The sequence below is a fragment of the Garra rufa genome, chromosome 2, assembly GCF_049309525.1.
Source record: "Garra rufa chromosome 2, GarRuf1.0, whole genome shotgun sequence".
Taxonomy (NCBI): Eukaryota; Metazoa; Chordata; class Actinopteri; order Cypriniformes; family Cyprinidae; genus Garra; species Garra rufa.
This window is the reverse complement of record NC_133362.1, coordinates 29,338,734-29,357,449: the sequence shown is the minus strand read 5'-3', so window position 1 is coordinate 29,357,449 and position 18,716 is coordinate 29,338,734. Positions and strand designations below refer to the sequence as shown.

General features: G+C 33.0%; 1 protein-coding gene across 1 annotated transcript in view; it reads left to right on the top strand.

The window, feature by feature from the left end:
* The window catches only part of atrnl1a (attractin-like 1a), a 326,819-nt gene that overhangs the window by 139,657 nt on the left and 168,446 nt on the right, over positions 1-18,716 (top strand). The window lies entirely within an intron of this gene.

The following is an 18,716-nucleotide window of genomic DNA, read 5'->3' as shown; positions in this document are numbered from 1 at the left end:
AAAGGAGGAAAAATATTTCATTCCAGAGTAGAAGATGAACATAAGACAAGCATGGCTTTTATGTTGGGGCATCTTGGCGAATACCATTCTTGATCAAGAAGAACAAAAAGGTCAGCTTGAATATGCTAAAATGTATTTGGATAGACCTGTGGAGTTCTGGAAGAATGTTTTATGGAGTGATGTGACCAAACTAGAACTTTTTGGACGTATATATCAGCAGTATGTCTGGTGCAAAAAAGGGAAAACTAATGAGCAGAAGAACACTATCTCCATGGTCAAACATGGAGGTGGGCTGATCCAATTATGGGGTTGTTTTACTGTAGCATGAAGTGGGAAAACATGACCGTATGAAGGAAACCATGGATTCTGGGTCTATACTACGCAAGCTATGATGACTTTCACCTTGATATTTTAGCGCAGATGTATACCTAGCCGAATTGCGCTGTAGGGGGCGAGAATGAGTCTTCATATATATATATATATATATATATATATATATATATATATATATATATATATATATATATATATATATATATATATATATATATATAGATAGATAGATACTGTAGATAGATAGATAGATAGATAGATAGATATAATATGTATATCTGTAATGTAATGTAATATATAATAATTTTATTATTTCTTTCTTTTTTTTTAGTCAAACTAATGTGAGACATTTTTGTTTGATCATTCCAAAATTAAATCAAATAAAGTAACACACACAAAGAATGCAATAGAGCTTGTTTACATTGTATGGTTTTGCATTTAATTTTGTGATATCTCTACAAAGGACAGCAAATGTGTCTCTACCAGATGATTAGAGGGAAACATTATACTTGAATTTGAATATGAATAATACATAATAGGAATGTATGTGTACATAGACAAACTCAATGACCAGCAAATTGCCACTGTATGTTTTGTTTTAAAACATAAAATAACATAAATAACTCCATTTCCATGGAAGAAAAAAAAAAACATTGGTTTGGAAAGGTATGAGGCGTGAGTAGAGGATGTGAGAACTTTGATTATTTGTTAAGCTACCCCTTTAAGATGCACATGTGGCCACCCATTATTTCAAACTGAAATCGATGCAGTAGTTAATTCATAAACAGTCTGCATGCATCCAGATGTACCAGAGGATATCCCAGTGTCCCCCATCTAATTTTGTTGTAATGGTTAGTGTGGCCATATTTCATTACGAGTGCGGTATTCAACCTGACGCAAATTGTATTGATTTGATGTGGGCTCCTCGTGTTAGTTCTCCACTGTTGCTTTCCCCCCGGTTTCCATTCACTGAGTTTATATACAAGCTTCATCGCTCTTAGTGATGAAAGTGCAGCGAGAGCGAGAGAAAGGCAGCATAGAAGCGAAGAGGCGCAAGGAAGGTGGTGTAATAACATCATTCTCTGTCGGACAGGTGTGCGTTTTCTCCACGTTCTGTGACATTAAATCACTCTTAATCATTTTCTTATTTCCTGGAGTTGACTGCCGCCCCACCTCCTCGCCTATAGGAGCGGTCCAGCACTCACAGCTGAGATTTGATAGATGTGCAGCCCTCCACATCTCTCAAGGATACGCACTCTCCCTCCCTGTTGAATACCTCCATGATTAAGAGTGCTTTATTGACTGCGTCTTGGTGTAAATGTGCACGTGTGTTTAATGCTCTGATTGTGGCCGTCGCTAATCCAGCAGTGTCATTTTTCAGAGTTAGTGAATGGAGGAGCTTAACCTCACCTCGTACACTAATACGTTTAAGCCACTGATCTGTGTTAGATTAGACGAGGGGAGATGGAGAGCAGCCCACTGTGTGGAGAACAGAGAAGGCTGGATGGATATCTCTCACCGAGTGTGTGCGTGTGTTGTCTGAAGGAGAAAAGAGACAGGCCATCAAAGTAAGATCAGGGTAAAATATGACACGTGGCCGGCTGCCCTTGACGAGAGACGTGAAAACAGTCTGTGGAAGATGGAGGACATGTGTCCTTTTGAAATGGTCCGCTTAGTTAGAGGACAACAGAGGGCAGACAGTCCTGGGATTTTGTGTATGTATGTGTGTTTATTTGTGTTTAAATGATGTGGTTTGGGATTCAGGCTTTTCCAAATGAGAGCTGTGACCTGATGTGGTCTGTCTTTTGTGCATTTACATACTTGAGTGTGTATGGGCTTGTTAGAAGTTTATATCATGACATGAGTAATTTTATACAATGGTAACGATATAGCACAATTAAATAGTTTATATATGTGACCCTGGACCACAAAACACAATTTTAATACACATGAAAGCTGAATAGATGAGTTCCAGTTGATGTATGGTTTGTTGGGATAGGACAATATTTGGCCGAGATATAACTATTTGAAAATCTGGAATCTGAGGGTGCAAAAAACTCTAAATATTGAGAAAATCGGCATTGAAGTTGTCCAAAAGAAGTTCTAAGCAATGCATATTACTAATCAAAAGGTTTTGATATGTTTACGGTAGGACATTTACAAAATATCTTCATGGAACACAATCTTTACCTGATATCCTAATGATTTTTGGCATAAAAAAAAATCGATCATTTTAAATCATACAATGTGTTGTTAGCTATTGCTACAAATATACCCATGCTACTTAAGACTGGTTTTGTGGTCCGGGGTCACGTATACTTATTAGGGGTGTAACGGTACACAGAAGTTTTGGGGTCACGGTTCGATATGAGTTTTGTACAACAGGTAATGTATTTTTTTATTTATTTTAAACAGATTGTATTGCTACATACATGTAGCATGAGCAGTTGTTTTTTATTGTGAATTAGATTGAATAATTTCAAGATTTAAAGCAAAAACAGAATGGTCCGGTTTTAGATTTGTGAAATCTCGCCGCTGTGCTCCGGGCGTCCCATGTTCGAGTCCTTACTCAAGGACCTTTCCCGATCCCGCCCCCTATCTTTCCCCTACTTCGCTTCCTGTCACTTCTAATCTGTCCTATTACAATAAAGGCAAAAATGCCAAAAATAAATCTTAAAAAAAAAAAAAAAAGATTTGTGAAATCATGCTACATAAGTCAGCTGCACAAAACAAAAACAGCAGACGGTCTGAATGAAAATGCAATTTTATTTTCTGACAGCAGCGATATGGCGTCTAATTGGTTACCGCTGTAAATAAAGCAGCTACGCTTTAAAAGACTACTTTAATAAGCATTATATGGAGATAAGAGGAAAACAAAATGCCATTGAAGAATTTCTAAAGACAGTTCCTCTCAGAGATACATTCTCTCTCTCTCTCTCTCTCTCTCTCTCTCTCTCTCTCTCTCTCTCTCTCTCTCTCTATATATATATATATATATTTTGAGCATCACAAACAGTGAGCTTAATCTGTCTGGTACAGTATTTTCTTTCTACAGGCTTAATAAAATAAAATAAAAATTCCAGACAAATTACATTTTGGAAAATGATTGCAGTGCAGTTTGTGTGATTCTGGAATAGATATCAGCCAAAATAAAACTAAAAACTGGTTCTGATTTATTTACGACTTATCTCTTGAACCCGAAACTTTCCCAAACTTCTGATTAAGCAAGCAGGCTGTTCTTCGGGCTCTTGTGTGCCAGCTGAACTCGCCGTTCTTATTTTGGTTTGGTGCGTAGATCATCTGTTCTTCCTGTTGTGGCAGTTAGTGTTGCATTACCGTACACATCCCCTTTTAGATTGCTCGTCTATGACTGACTGTATTCATTTATAGATAGATAGATAGATAGATAGATAGATAGATAGATAGATAGATAGATAGATAGATGATAGATAGATATGTGAAAGATGTAACTGCATTAGGTGACTGTATGATGCAAGATATCTTGTTGTCTCTATTTAACATGGTAACTGTGTTCTGCTCTTACAGATCTCACAGGGTTCCTCCATCCAGCTCAAAACCCTGCATTTTCTATTCCTTTTTATAGTTTTAAATGGAAGTAGCTTTGTGTGAATAGTCATATTTGGTTACCGTATTCAGTAGTGTTTATCCATGTACTTGTTTGTAGACATTTACTGTTTTGTGTGTGTGTGTGTGTATGTACACCTGACAGAGTCATATTGGCCCTACAGCGGTGCTATTCCTGGCCTCTGACTGGACAAACACATGCACACAACACCCTTATTTTCCCTCTCTTTATTTGACCTGCATAAGTCATTCTCTGCTCGAGGTATAAAACACACCTGTTCACTCACCCAACATGACAGCCAAAGCTGGACCCCAAGCATGAAAATGTGAAAGTTTTGGAATAGGGTATTCATTTAAATCTCCATGCAAACTCAATCATTTTTTTTTATAACTGAAGGGATAGTTCACCCAAAAAAGAAAATTCTGTCATCATTTACTATTTTTTTATTTTATTTTAGGAAACATCCATACAATCAAAGTCAATAATCGCTAAAAAATAACAAAAAATATATTAATTTGTGTTCATACAGGTTTGGAAAGACGTTAAGGGGAGTAAATGATAACAGAATTTTCATTTTGAGTGAACTCTCACTTGAAGTCCATCAGGCGAATTTCAAGCCTTTTAATCACAGACAATGTTAAATCAATTCCTCATAGATTATATAAACATGAACCTGTAATAATAGCTTTAAAATCCATTTAAATCTCTTTTAGCTTTGTAAACTTTGTTGCCTCGGTAACAAGATAATTGAGAGCACTCCCACTAATTATAGTGTCTGATGAAGGTTCCCTAATGATTGTGAAGCTGGTGGAACTAGTATGACAGTATATAATGAGATTATAATGAACATTTGGGAGGTGCATGTTCAAATAGTCCTGCTAATTGCAGTTCTACAGGTAAATAAGCAGCTTATTCCTCGATAGTCCTGATTTGAGCCTTTCTGTAAGAACATTTAAACATTACTGATGGGATTTAGTGAAGCGCTCACTCTCATTGTCTCTTTCTCCTTTCATTGCCCCTTCCTGTTTATGTCTGCATGATTTCTCATTAGAAACATGCTAGTACTAGTTAGCCATTCATTTCTAAGAAGCCCCGCTCACTGAAGATGATTCACTTTACTTACAGCATTTGTACTGCACTGATGCATCAAGCCATTTGTGGCTGTTTGATGCCACACAAGTTCATATTCATATTGGATATTTGTGTAGGTATAGTATGTATATTTCTGTCCTAATCTGTCAAGCATCATTTTTGTGAATCATTAACCCGTAGTATCAAGTGCTCCCATGTGTCACAGTGCTGTTAACATCACTCTTGGTGAGTGTGAGCACATGGTGGCAGTCGTATAAAGCAGACAGGAGGAGAAAGTCTAACATCAGGCACAGATGGAGGAGAGCTCCGCTTTGCCTCTCGCTCTGAACATTTCCCCCCTCTTAATCTCTTTAAGGATCTGTTTGAGATGGCAGTTTGCTTTCGCACACAGCGAGGTTTCAGCAGCGCCTGTCCCCTCCACGGTTCTCATCCCCAACAAAACAATTGTGGCATCTAATCATGTTTTGCCACATCCAGTTTGTGTCGTACAAGCTTCTGTTGGGTTTGGGGTGATTGGGGTGTATTCACCGAAGGTCATGCTTGACATTTCTTATAAATACCTGTAAAAATGCTTCATGGGAACATGTGCATCGTGTGGGATGGACCCTGTATATGGTTGTTTCGTTATTGGTTATATAAAATTAAATACAATTTAATTTAAAATCATGTTTTAATCATTTAATATTTTTTTGATAATAATAATAATAAGTGATATTATTGTTATTCATTAATACTAAGTGTTTTAATATTATTATTATTATTATTATTATAAATTATTAGTATTATTATATTAATAATACAAATATATATATATTAGTAAAAAAATAGTATATATAAATGATAATTTTTACATAAATAAAATGATTAAAATAGTGAAATAATACAATTACTTTAAAATTGTAAAATTATTTTGTAAATCACAAAATAGATATTACACTGTTTATATCAAAGAATATTATTAATATTATTATTATTATTATTATTATATTAATAATAAAAAATAGATACTAGTAGAACACATAAATTTATGTAAATATATAAATTAAACATTTTATAACAAAATACATAAAATGATTAAAATATTGAAATAATAAAATTACATTACAAAATTACAAAATTATTTCATCACAAAATAGATATTACTTTTGTTTATATCACATTTATATCAAATAATATTATTATTATCATTATTATTATTAATTTGTATGTATTTATTCTTTTTATTTAATGTATGTATCTATGCATGTTATATTATTGTTATTAATAAATATTCTAATGTGTTTGTTAATTAATTATTATATTAATTCACAAAAAATAATTAATTAATAATAAATATTATCAATAATAATTAATTATGAATAATATATTAATAATGATTATATTAATAATAGAAAACTAGGGTATATATAAATTATAATATAGTAAAATACATAAAATTATTAAAATATAGAAATAAATTGTTTTTAAATAAAATCGCAAAATTGTTTTGTTATCACAAAATTGATATAGAAGAAAAGAGATGATTATTATTATTATTATTATTATTATTATATATTTATTTTTATAATTTATGTATTTATGCATGATACAGTAATAATAATAAAACTACATTATTGGTATTAATAAATATAATCAATTAATTGTAATTAATAATTCATTTTAAAGATGATAATGGTCATTATCATATTAATAATAGATTTTATTAATATTCAAAAGACTAGTGTGTGTGTGTGTGTGTACACAAACATTTTTATAGTAAAATGAATAAAAAGATTGAAATATAGAAATAAAATTACATTAAAATTGCAAAATTGTTTCATCACAAAATAGATATTACATAATGTTTGTATAAAAACATTATTATTATTATTATTATTATTATATTTTATTATATTTCTTTTTATAATTTATGTATTTGTCTATTCATGTTATAATATTAATAAACATATTATTGTTACTAATAAATATTAATCTGTTTTCATTATTATCAATAATAATGAATTATAAATATATTACTAATTATAATATTAATAATAGAAAAATAGATACTAGTAAAAATAACAGTTTATATATAAATGATAATATGTTCATAATAAAATACATAAAATGATTAAAATATAGAAATAGTAAAATTACATTAAAATTACAAAATTATTAATCTAATTACAAAATAATTACAAAACATTTTTATAATTAAATGCATAACAAAAAATGTTAAATATTGAAGTCATAAAAATTACATTACAATTACAAAATTGTTTTATCACAAAATAGATATATTAGAATAGAATACTAGAAAAAAGATACTAGTAAAAAGACTGTGTTTTTGTCATTGTCCATAATAATTAATTATAAATAATAGAATATTATAAATTATTATATTAATAATATAATAAATAAATATATAAAAGACTAGTGTATATATAACTTACAACATTTTTGTAATAAATTACATAACATTATTACAATATTAAAATAATAAAATTACATTAAAAGTAAAAAAAATAGTTTTATCACAAAATGGATATTACATATTTTTTATATAATATTAATAATATTAATATAATATATCTTTTACTAGATATTTTGTGATCTCAAAACATTTTATTTTTAGTTTAAGACCGCTGCTACATACATATGATGTATGTGTGTATGTTTGAACAGTGTTTCACTGTCAGTATAGCGCACTAGGATTGCATGTGTCCTTTACCTCCTGATGTCCCTGTACAGTATCTCTCTCAGTCTTTGCGATGTCTCCATGGAGTCGGCTGGCAGCATCTGCTGTATTTGGCTCAGAGTAGTAGCACATCACTGTGAGCTGACAACGGAGGTCATGAAGGCCACAGCACCAGCCTCACCTTCCTATCCATTAATTAAAACCTTCTGCCCCATAGAAGTGAGTGGAGAAACACTTACCTAGAACCAATTTACTCAGAATGGCTGCGGCTTCTGCCATTACGACTATACTGTATGTGCACTTTATAGAAAAGTGACTCATCTCCTACTGTCATGTTTGCGTCAGACATGGGAATATTACATTTAGAGTTAAATTACAGTTCCTAGAAATTATAGGCATGCAATGTGTAGACTATATTATTGTATCCATATAAATATAGATAAGAGGGTGGTAATGAAACACTGCTAAGCCCTTAAACAAGCCAGGAATGAGTAACATTATTTAAGGTTCGGTTCATCTAAATTGGTGGATAATTGGCACTACTTCCTTTTTTTTGTTTTATGAAGCAGATATATCTCCTGCACTTTTATAGTGATAACTATTCATCTTCTTTGGTTAAAAATGATGTTCTGGGTGAGGATAGTGCATGAGGTGAGAGCTATACAATACTGATATTCCTTGAAACAAATGAAACCAACATGAATACATAAGTACACATGTGGTGCTTGCACAATAATGAGATTTGAGGATATATGCTTCTCGGATGATTTTGCATGTGGATAGATGATATAAAGATGTTTGGCACGCTGAACAGTTTTCCCTTTTTAAACAAAGCACCATGTCAATTAAGGAGTCAAACCCCAAAACCCTCTTTGCATGATCAGATTTGACTTTCAGCCAATCGTAAACTCCGAATGAATTGCATCTGAGCCGTGTTCCTTTCAAGACTGGTTTAACTTCCATCAGCTTTAATGTCATCTGCGTGCATGTGTGTGCGCGCATCTGTTTGTGAGGATTTATGAAAGCCTTCACTCTGGTTTTGTCACTTATGTTCCACGGTCTGTTTGCATACAAATATGAGTTTATCTCTTCTGTCTCCCTTTATTTTCATATTTATTTCCTTTCTTTCATTAAGTTTTATTGTAGATCTAAATGAAGCATGTCAGATATATGCTAATGTTTGTGTGCGTTATGAAAAAGTTTTGTTAGACATGGTTAGGTGACTACTTTCATTGTAAGCGGGTTTTGCGGGTGTGTGTTTTGTCATTTCCAGGGCCTAAATGGCTTTTGGCAGAAATATTTATGAGAGAGAGAGGGCGTGTAAGTGTGCGCATGTGCCTACGTGTGTGAGTGAGTGTGTGTTTGTAGTCTATCGCTTTCAGAGTAAGTGCTGAAACAGCAGCTTCAGGCAGCGCTGTTCCTCTGTTATAATGTGAGTACATTTTACACATCATAATTTAGCTATAAATCTTTTCGCAGCACGCACAGTGGAGCCACCGACACTCTGCGGCAGCCCGTCCCCACAGTCCTGTCAAATTGACACGCATATAGATGCACAAATGCACACATATGCATAATGTGTATGAACATGCATGTACACGTTTAAGCTCATTGGGAAAATCATGTGTATGCGACCCCTTGTCGTTATACTGACATGATTTGAAGCCTTTTATGTTGCTGCGCTGTTTAATGCACTGTGTATTTTGTTAAAAGGATAGTTTGCCCAAAAATAAATATTACCCCTTGATTCACTCACCCTCAAGCCATCCTAGGTGTATATGACTTCTACTTCAGATAAATACAATCAGAGTTATATTACAAAATGTCCTGGCACTTCCCAGCTTTATAATGGAACACCACTCTCAAATGAATGCGTGTATGACAGTTAGCGGAAAATAGAGATGTTGTAAATGTGGATATTTTTCTTACACGAACACATTGATTTACTTCAGAAGGCCTTTTAATTAACCTCTCTGAAGCCATGTGGAGTTCTTTTTATGATGGATAAAAGCACTTTAATTAGACTTTAAAATCTCAACAGACATTCAATGCCATCATAAAGTTTGGACGAGTCAGACATTTCTTAAAGGATTAGTTTACTTCCAGAACCAAAATTTACAGATAATGTATTCACCCCCCTTTATCATCCAAGATGTTCATGTCTTTCTTTTTCAGGCGATAAGAACGTATGTTTTTTGAGCAAAACATTTAAGGATTTCTCTCCATATAATGGATATGTATGGTGCCCCCAAGTTTGAACTTCCAAAACGCAAGCTTCAGAGGGCTCTAAATGATCCCAGTCGAGGAAGAAGGGTCTTATCTAGTGAAACGATCTGTTAATTTCGAAACAAATTGACACTTTATATATTTTTTGAACTTTAAATGCTTGTCTCGTCTCTGCGATGCACATGCGTAGTCTGTGTGATCCAGGTCAATACAGTTAGGGTATGTAAAAACTTCCATCTCATTTTTGTCTTCAACTTCAAAATCATCCTACAATGCTGTTTTACCTTTTTTTGTAAAGAGTGTTTGATCTTCCTTGTCTGTTCACTTTGTTAACACTGGGTCGGTACTTCTGCAGCGATGTAGGATGATTTTGAAGTTGGGGAAGAAAGCGAGATGGGAGTTTTTTGACATAACCTAACTGTATTGACCCGGATTAAACAAACTATGCATGTGCATTGCAGAAATGAGACAAGACGAGCATTTGAGATTAAGAAGTATATAAATTGTAAATTTTGTTTCGAAAATAACCAATCGTTTCGCTAGATATGACCCTTCTTCCTCGGCTGGGATCGTTTAGAGCCCTTTGAAACTGCGTTTAAACTGCATTTTGGAAGTTCAAACTTGGGGGCACCATGCATATCCGTTACATGGAGAGAAAACCTGAAATGTTTTCCTCAAAAAACATAATTTCTTTACGACTGAAGAAATAAAGACATGAACATCTTGGATGATAACGGGGGTGAGTACATTATCCGTAAATTTTTTGTTCTGGAAGTGAACTAATCCTTTATTATGACTAATATTCGTCTGAAAGAAGAAAGTCATATACACTTAGGATGGCTTGACGGTGAATAAATCATGGGGTATAGAATGTAATGTAATGTAATATAATAATTGTAATTGATTTGTAACAGTCCTGAAAAAAACATTATATTTAAAAAAAAAAAAAAAGCACTTTTTTTATTATTACCACATACATACACATATATATATATATATATATATATATATATATATATATATATATATAAACAAACAAAAAAACAGCATATGATTTATGGATCATGTGAGACTGAATATTGAAATAATGGTGCTAGAAAATTCAGCTTTGCCATCATAGGAATTTATAAAATTGAAATATATTACCAGTCAAAAATTTTTTCTTAAAGGATTTTTAATGTTTTTTAAAGAAGTCTCTTCTGTTCACAAAGCCTGCATTAATTTGATCCAAAATACAGCTAAAGCAGTAATATTGTGAAATATTTTACTTTTTAAAATAACTATTTTCTATTTTAATATATTATAAAATGTAATTTATTCCTGTGATCAAAGCTAAATTTTCAGCATCATTACTCCAGTCTTCAGTATCATTTTAATATGCTGATTTGCTGTTTTTGTATTATCTTTAGGGTTCTTTGATGAATGAAAAGATCCAAAGATCAGCACTATACCATTCAAAAAGCAAATCGGAATATTAGCTTGATTTCTGAAGGATCATGTGACTGGAGTAATGATGCTAAAAATTCAGCTTTGAAATCACAGGAATAAATTAAATTTTAAAATGTAAATAAAAAAGTTATTTTAAATAGTCAAAATATTTCAAAATTTTACTGTGAATCAAATAAATGCAGGCTTGGTGAGCAAAAGAGGCTTCTTAAAACATAAATCTTACTGTTAAAAAACTTTTGATTGGAAGTGTATATTCAAAAAGAATATTTTCATTTAACTATTTTTTTGCATTTAATGAATGGAACATTGTAGCACGCCTTGGATCCAATAAATCACAATAAGCTTAACTTTGTTTGTTAATATTTTATTACAATATTCAAAGTATAAATACCGTTTTGATGCTGTTTAATGTGGAGTGACATATCGCTGTAGAGCCTCATTTCAAGAGAACGGCAGTGAACTGATCGTCTCCTCTGCTTTAACCTGTTACAGAATGAAATAAACTTGAATGAACATCTGAAGGTATGTCACAAGAAAGAGTACAACTTACTGAAATCCATATTCAGTCTCATGTAATCACTCAATAATGTCACAGATATAGCAGGATGAGGAGTGGAGATGGAGAGTCAGGAACCGGAGTAAAAGTAAAACGGGTATTTATTGAAAACAAAGGGAAACATATAACAAAAACCAGACTGAAGTAACATTATCGACGGACAAGGGGTAGTGAGCAGACACAGACTTAAATACACAAAAGACAGGGCGTGGTTACAAACGAGATAACAGGATGACGAGGGGGAAATACAAATATGGGCATGATCAAACCAAAAGGAACTAAACACTAGGGGGAGACAAGGACTAAACCATTATCAAGGAAACATAGGGGAAAAACACTGGGAAAACAGAACAGACATGACTAAACACTGACAAATAAGTGTTTGAACCGCAGAAAGACGGCAGTATAACAGCTTGTAAATAATATGTCACGTAACGTAAAAATGAATTTGAGTAGAAATGTAATGGTGTAATTGTAAAGTTAAATTTATTATTATAAAAACTTCATTGGTTATGTTAAATGTTGTTACTGATTGCCAGGCAAAGTAAGTCTGAATGCTTTAAACCCCTTTAACACAAAGTATGAGCAGTCATAACAGTGATTCGCTTAGCAGACAACACTAATACAATCTTTTGAGTGGTAAAAAATAAATGTTTTCCTTTGTCAATTGTCTCTAGTTGGCTGAAATGAAAGAGCGATTGCAGTGCATGCTATGGGAATTTGAACAGAGAGTTGTGTAAAGAACAGACCTGCAGATAAAAAGCCAACAAGCTGTAAAGTCTCTTGATAAAAAGTCTGTGTTCTTTTCTTCTATCTCTTTCTCTCGCTCTTTGTTGCTCTTTATTTATTTTATTTAGAAATGTGACAGCCCTTTTTACGGCTGTATCTGGATCCAAATAAAATCTCTGACTGGTGGAGCCATCCCATGCTATTTAAACAAGTCAATGAAAAACATTTTTATGCAGGGTCGCTCTGTAAAGGCAGCCAGTTCATTTTATAGTCTAATGGCATTGTATAATATGACACTCTGGGCGGAGGGGGAGTTTAAGGCAAGTGCAATTTGCTGACATCAGTTGTAGCAAAGAAGGCTCAGCGTGTAGTGTTACAAATACAGCCACACTCTACAAATTACACAATCATAAAACCAGCTCATTAATGTGTACAGTGTGAAGACATGTGACTAGATCAACATAAACAGTGTCACCTCATCATACCTCCGCATCTTTGTTCTGTGAAGGTGATGAATGTTCTGACAAACACCTGCATCCTTAGTTGTAAAACCCCTTTAGAAATTTATTATGCAGGCATTTAGCACACACTTTAGTCAACCACGGCTGTCGCAGACAGGTGTGCTATTAGTTTTGTAAGCAATCAAACTTAAGATTTTCACCTTGTCCACAATAAATTAGGTGAGAAAATCCCTTATTTTGAATCTTGTATATATTGTGTCTATTGTATTGCTGACAGATGCAGTACTTTGCCCAGAAAATTGTTGCAGTTACAAATGCTTTGGTATTCTCATGTTTATTTCTTTTGTTTGTCTCTTATTTCAAGCATATGATGGTACTTTAATTTGCAAACAGTCTCACCTGTGGCAATTCACAGGAGAAAGAAAGAAGAGTGATGAATTGCCTAAGGATTTGAGAACCAAAAATTGTGGAAAAACATTGAAAAACTTTAGAATTAGTTCACTTCCAGAAAAATAAAATTATTGATAATTTACTCACCGCCATGTCATCCAAGATATTCTTTTTTTTTTTTCTTCAGTCGAAGAGAAATTAAGGTTTTTGACGAAAACATTCCAGGATTTTTCTCAGTATAGTAGACTTCAAGGGAGCTAATCTGTTGAAGGTCCGAATAGCAGTTTCAGTGCAGCTTTAAAGAGCTCCACATGATCCCAGTCGAGGAATAAGGGTCTTATCTAGCGAAACGATCGGTTATTTTATTTAAAAAAAAAAAAAAAAAAAATGTACAGTGCCTTGCAAAAGTATTCATACCCCTTCATTTTTTTTTCACATTTTGTTTTGTTGCAGCATTATGCTTTAAATTAGTTTTTCCCCACATCAATTTACACTCCATACACCATAATAATGACAAAGCAAAAACCAGATTTGCTAATTTTACAAATGTATTAAAAATAAAACACTGAAATAAGTACATTGCATAAGTATTCAAACCCTTAACTCAGTACATAGTTGAAGCACCTTTTTTTAGCCTCAAGTCTTTTTGGGTATGATGTGACAAGCTTTGCACATCTGCATTTGGCAATTACCTGCCATTCTTTGCCTCACCTTTTCACCTCTCAAGCTCTGTCAGCTTGGATGGGGGCTGGCAGACATTTTCTAGAGTCCTAATTGTTCCAATCGTCTTCCATTATGGATAATGCTTCTGTGAACCTTCAATGCAGCAGATTTTTTTCTGAACTCTTTCCTAGATCATTGCCTTAACACAAGTCTGTCACTGAGCTCTACAGGCAGTTATCTTGACCTCAGGACTTGGTTTTTGCTCTGATATGCATTTTCAGCTGTTAGACCTTTTCTGAGAGGTGTGTGCCTTTCTAAATCATACTCATTCAAATGAATTTGTCACAGTTTAACCCCACACGAAGTGTAGTAACATCTAGAAGCAATATGAATGCTCCTGAGCTAAATTTTGAGTTTCCCAGAAAAGGGTATGAATACTTATGCAACGGGATCTGTTCAGTTTTTTATTTGTAATAAATTTGCACAAATGTTAAAAACCTATTTTTTGCTCTGCCATTATGGAGTAGGGAGTGTAGAGTGATGTGGGAAAAAAGTAATTTAAAGTAGTTTAATATAAGGCAGCAACATAACAAAATGTGAAAAAAAAATGAAGGGGTATGAATAATTCTGCAAGACACTGTATATACTTCACTGTGGACTAGCTCTGAAATGTGCATCCATGACTTCATGCATTACGTAATCATGTTAGAAAGACCATGTGTGGTTAGTTCTTTGACTGTGTACTCATGAACGGAAAATTATGTCACACACAAAATTATGTTGAATTGTCAGTTTTGATGAGTATTCACGTGAATACACTTGGTCTTATGTGAACGTAAACAGCTGGGAGAATATCGGACGTGTATCAGTACATTGTATCCGTGTATTCTGTATTGACAAAATAAAGACAGAAAATTACTCACTGCTCTTGACTGAATCACTTAAGTAGCCATAATAAGATTAATCTAAATGTATTTATTTAAATAAATATGTCTGCTTGAAAGAATGAAGAATGTGGTGAATGCATGATTAGCCTATATAATGATTGGTATTTCATTGAAAAGAAGACCATGTTCTTATTTATTTATGAGAAGTGGTTACATTTAATTTTAATATAAAGGCATGTTGCGTGTCACAACTTGTAAATCTGTGGCTATCGTGATAAAACCTTAATATATAATGAGATTGAAAATTTTAGAGAAATGCTTAATTAATAAATGCATTTCACTCTAACTAAACCCATTATATTTTATCCATGTAAATTTACTGTATATATACTGTATATATTTAGTCGACTAAGACTAGACCAAAACTAAAATATGACTAAAATGTGACTAAAACTAAATTGCATTTTAGTTAAAAGAGTACAACTAAGTCTAAATCAAAATTTGCTGTCAAAATGAACACAGATGGAGAAAAATCCTGGAATGTTTAACTCAAAAACCTTCATTTCTTTTCGACTGAAGAAAGAAAGACATGAACATCTTGGATGACATGGGAGTGAGTAAATATTTATTCTGGAAGTGAACTAATCCTTTAGGATATAAATCTATTTTCAGAGATCTTAAAGAACCTTTATCAACTTCCAGACAAATTCAAGCTGACTTGCAGGCACAGAGTACAACAGTGTTAGCTCGCACTATCCATTGCTGTTTGAATGAAAAGTGACGCTATGGAGACCCAAGAGGACCCCACTGTTAGCACGGACGCATAAAAAAACACATTGGAGTTTGCTGAAACTGACCAGAGGAAGCCAAAATCCTTTTGGGAGAAGGTCCTGTAGGCAAATGAGACTAAAATAGAGCTTCATCATTCTACTGTTTTCAGAAAACGAAATGAGACCTTCAGAGAACAGAACAAGGTCTCTACAGTCAAACATGGTAGAGGTACACTGATGTTTTTGGGGCTTCAGGCACTGGATGTCTTATGAAATCCGAAGACTACCAAAGAAGTCTGGAGAACAATGTAGGGCCCAGTAGGACAATGACCTAAAGCATACTTCAAAAAGCAGCCAAAATGGTTTAAGACCAAGTTTTGGAGAATTCTGAAGTGGTCAACAGTGAGTCCAGAACTAAATCCCATAGAACACTTTTGGCAGAAGATCCTTCAAATCTGAAAAAAAAAAACTAGAGCAGTTGGCAAAAGAAGACTGGTCCAAAATTCCAGAAAAAAGGAATTAAGAAATTTTGCTACCAAATATTAAGCATGTGTTCAAGATGTTGTTTTATAAATATATACTTATCCAGGTATCATGAATTACATGAAAAGTTGAAAGTTGTAAGAACCCTGGCAGTCATACCTACAGCAAATAGAGGTTGAGTAGGCCTCTCTCTTGTGAGTCGAAATTATCAACCAATCAATTACCTTTCCAGAACTTACAATTAATTTAATAATTAGTAGTGATTTTGCAAACACTTTGCACACATCCAAAATGGCTTTAGCCACTATACTACACACCATGTTTTTGACCATTTGCTATTTGGATCTCTTTGGGTTGTGGAGAATGGAATAGTCTTGCTTGTTGAGGAGCCTCACCTCTGTGATGCTAATCTGCTTAATGAACTCTCTCTCTGTTGAATAATAGTCTCTGCTGCACTGTGTTAAACTCTTGTTTGTTTGTGTGTGTGGTTTCATTCCGATATTACTGTCTGATAACCTTTAATGAGAATTGCATCTGTAATGAGAAAATGGAACACTAGCCCCAGAGATGTAGGCTCAGGTTTGTTAAAATTGTCACATTAATCGTCTGTTTAAATGCAAACTGAGCCCTGTTTATTTATAGACCATTGTAATTCCACTTAAGGGGACAATTTATCCGAAAATTGTGCATTTATGAGAGAAGTAGTGATGTCCCATTTTATGAATGAATCATTCGTTTTCGTCAGAGTCTCTCTATCATTTGTATGTCATTTGATACAGTTCAAATAACCATTCCGAATCAGTTTTTTTTTTCTTTCTCAAAAAACTCAATAAAATCTGGTTTTAGGGGATAACAGCATAGTCCTTTTCAAGTAAGTTTCTTTGGTGGCCGTATTTAAAATGCCTCAAGTGAGTTATTTGGATGTACAGAAATCATTAAAACTGCTTGCCAAACTAGCATTTCTATAATATATTTCAAATTGGCAGTAAAATCGGATATTAGCTGTCCAATAAACGTTTTTCCTACACTTAAATAGTGTTAAAAAGATCTATATTTTAATTGCAGCCAATACGATTGTGCAGTCCTAAGCATTAGTTTTAAGGAAAATAAATTTCTCTGGAGCTCATAACAGCAGCTGCAGTAATGCAATAAATTTACCAATTGGCAACTAGACTACCTTCTACTAGAGCCATCGTATAGACCATTTGGATGTTTGCAAACAGCGACAACGTTTTCAGTGGGTGGAACTAACCTGGTGGCAAAAAAAATAAATAAAATTCTGTAGTAGAAGTCTGTGGAAGACAGAGAATTAAGGAGTAAATTTCCAGTTTATATCTCACAATTCTGAGTTTATACCTCTGAAAAGAAAAATCTTTCATAAAAATGAAATTGTGAGTTATAATGTCTGAATTTTAATATATAAATTTAGTTTTTTTAAAGAAGTCTCTTCTACTCACCAAGCCTGCTTTCATCAAGCGAAAGCAGAATATATTCTATTTGAATATTTTTTAAAATGTAATTTATTCCTGTGATCAAAACTTTAAAAAAATGTTCAGTATTAATACTTCAGTCTTCAGTGTCACTGAAATCATTCTAATATGCTGATTTGCTGTTTAAGAAACATTTATTATTATTATTATTATCAATATTTAAAACAGTTAAGTAAATCAGGATTCTTTGTTAAATAGAAAGATCAGCATTTATCTAAAATCAAAAGCTTTTGTAACATTATACACAGTACCATTTAAAAACTTGGAGTCTGTATAATATTTTTATTATAGAAATTAATACTTTTATTTAGCAAGGATGCTTTAAATTCACCAAAAGTGATGATAAAGACATTTATAATGTTACAAAAGCTTCTATTTCAGATAAATGCTGTTCTCCTGAATTTCCCATTCATCAAAGAATCCTGAAAAAATTCTACTCGGCTGTTTTCAACATAATAATAATAATTATAAATGTTTTTGAGCAGCAAATCAGAATATTAGAATGATTTCTGAAGGATAATGTGACTGGAGTAGCGATGCTAAAAGTTTAGCTTTGAAATCACAGAAATAAATTACATTTTAAAATATATTCAAATAGAAAACAGTTATTTTAAATAGTAAAAATATTTGAAAATGTTACTATTTTTGCTGTACTTCAGATCAAATAAATGCAGGCTTGGTGAGCAGAAGATACTTCTTTAAAAAAAACATTAAACATTTGTACTGTTCAAAAACTTTTGACTGGTAGTGTGTGTTTGTGAATGTAAAATATATTATAGGTCTAAATATGATTTCATGCTATAACTGTAGGTCTAATGCATTATTTCCTGTATGAGCTGCATATATTTACCTATTGTTCATGTGAAATTCAGGTTTCTTTTTCTTTCTTTTTTTTTTTGTTGAGATGTCTTTAGAGATGACTTT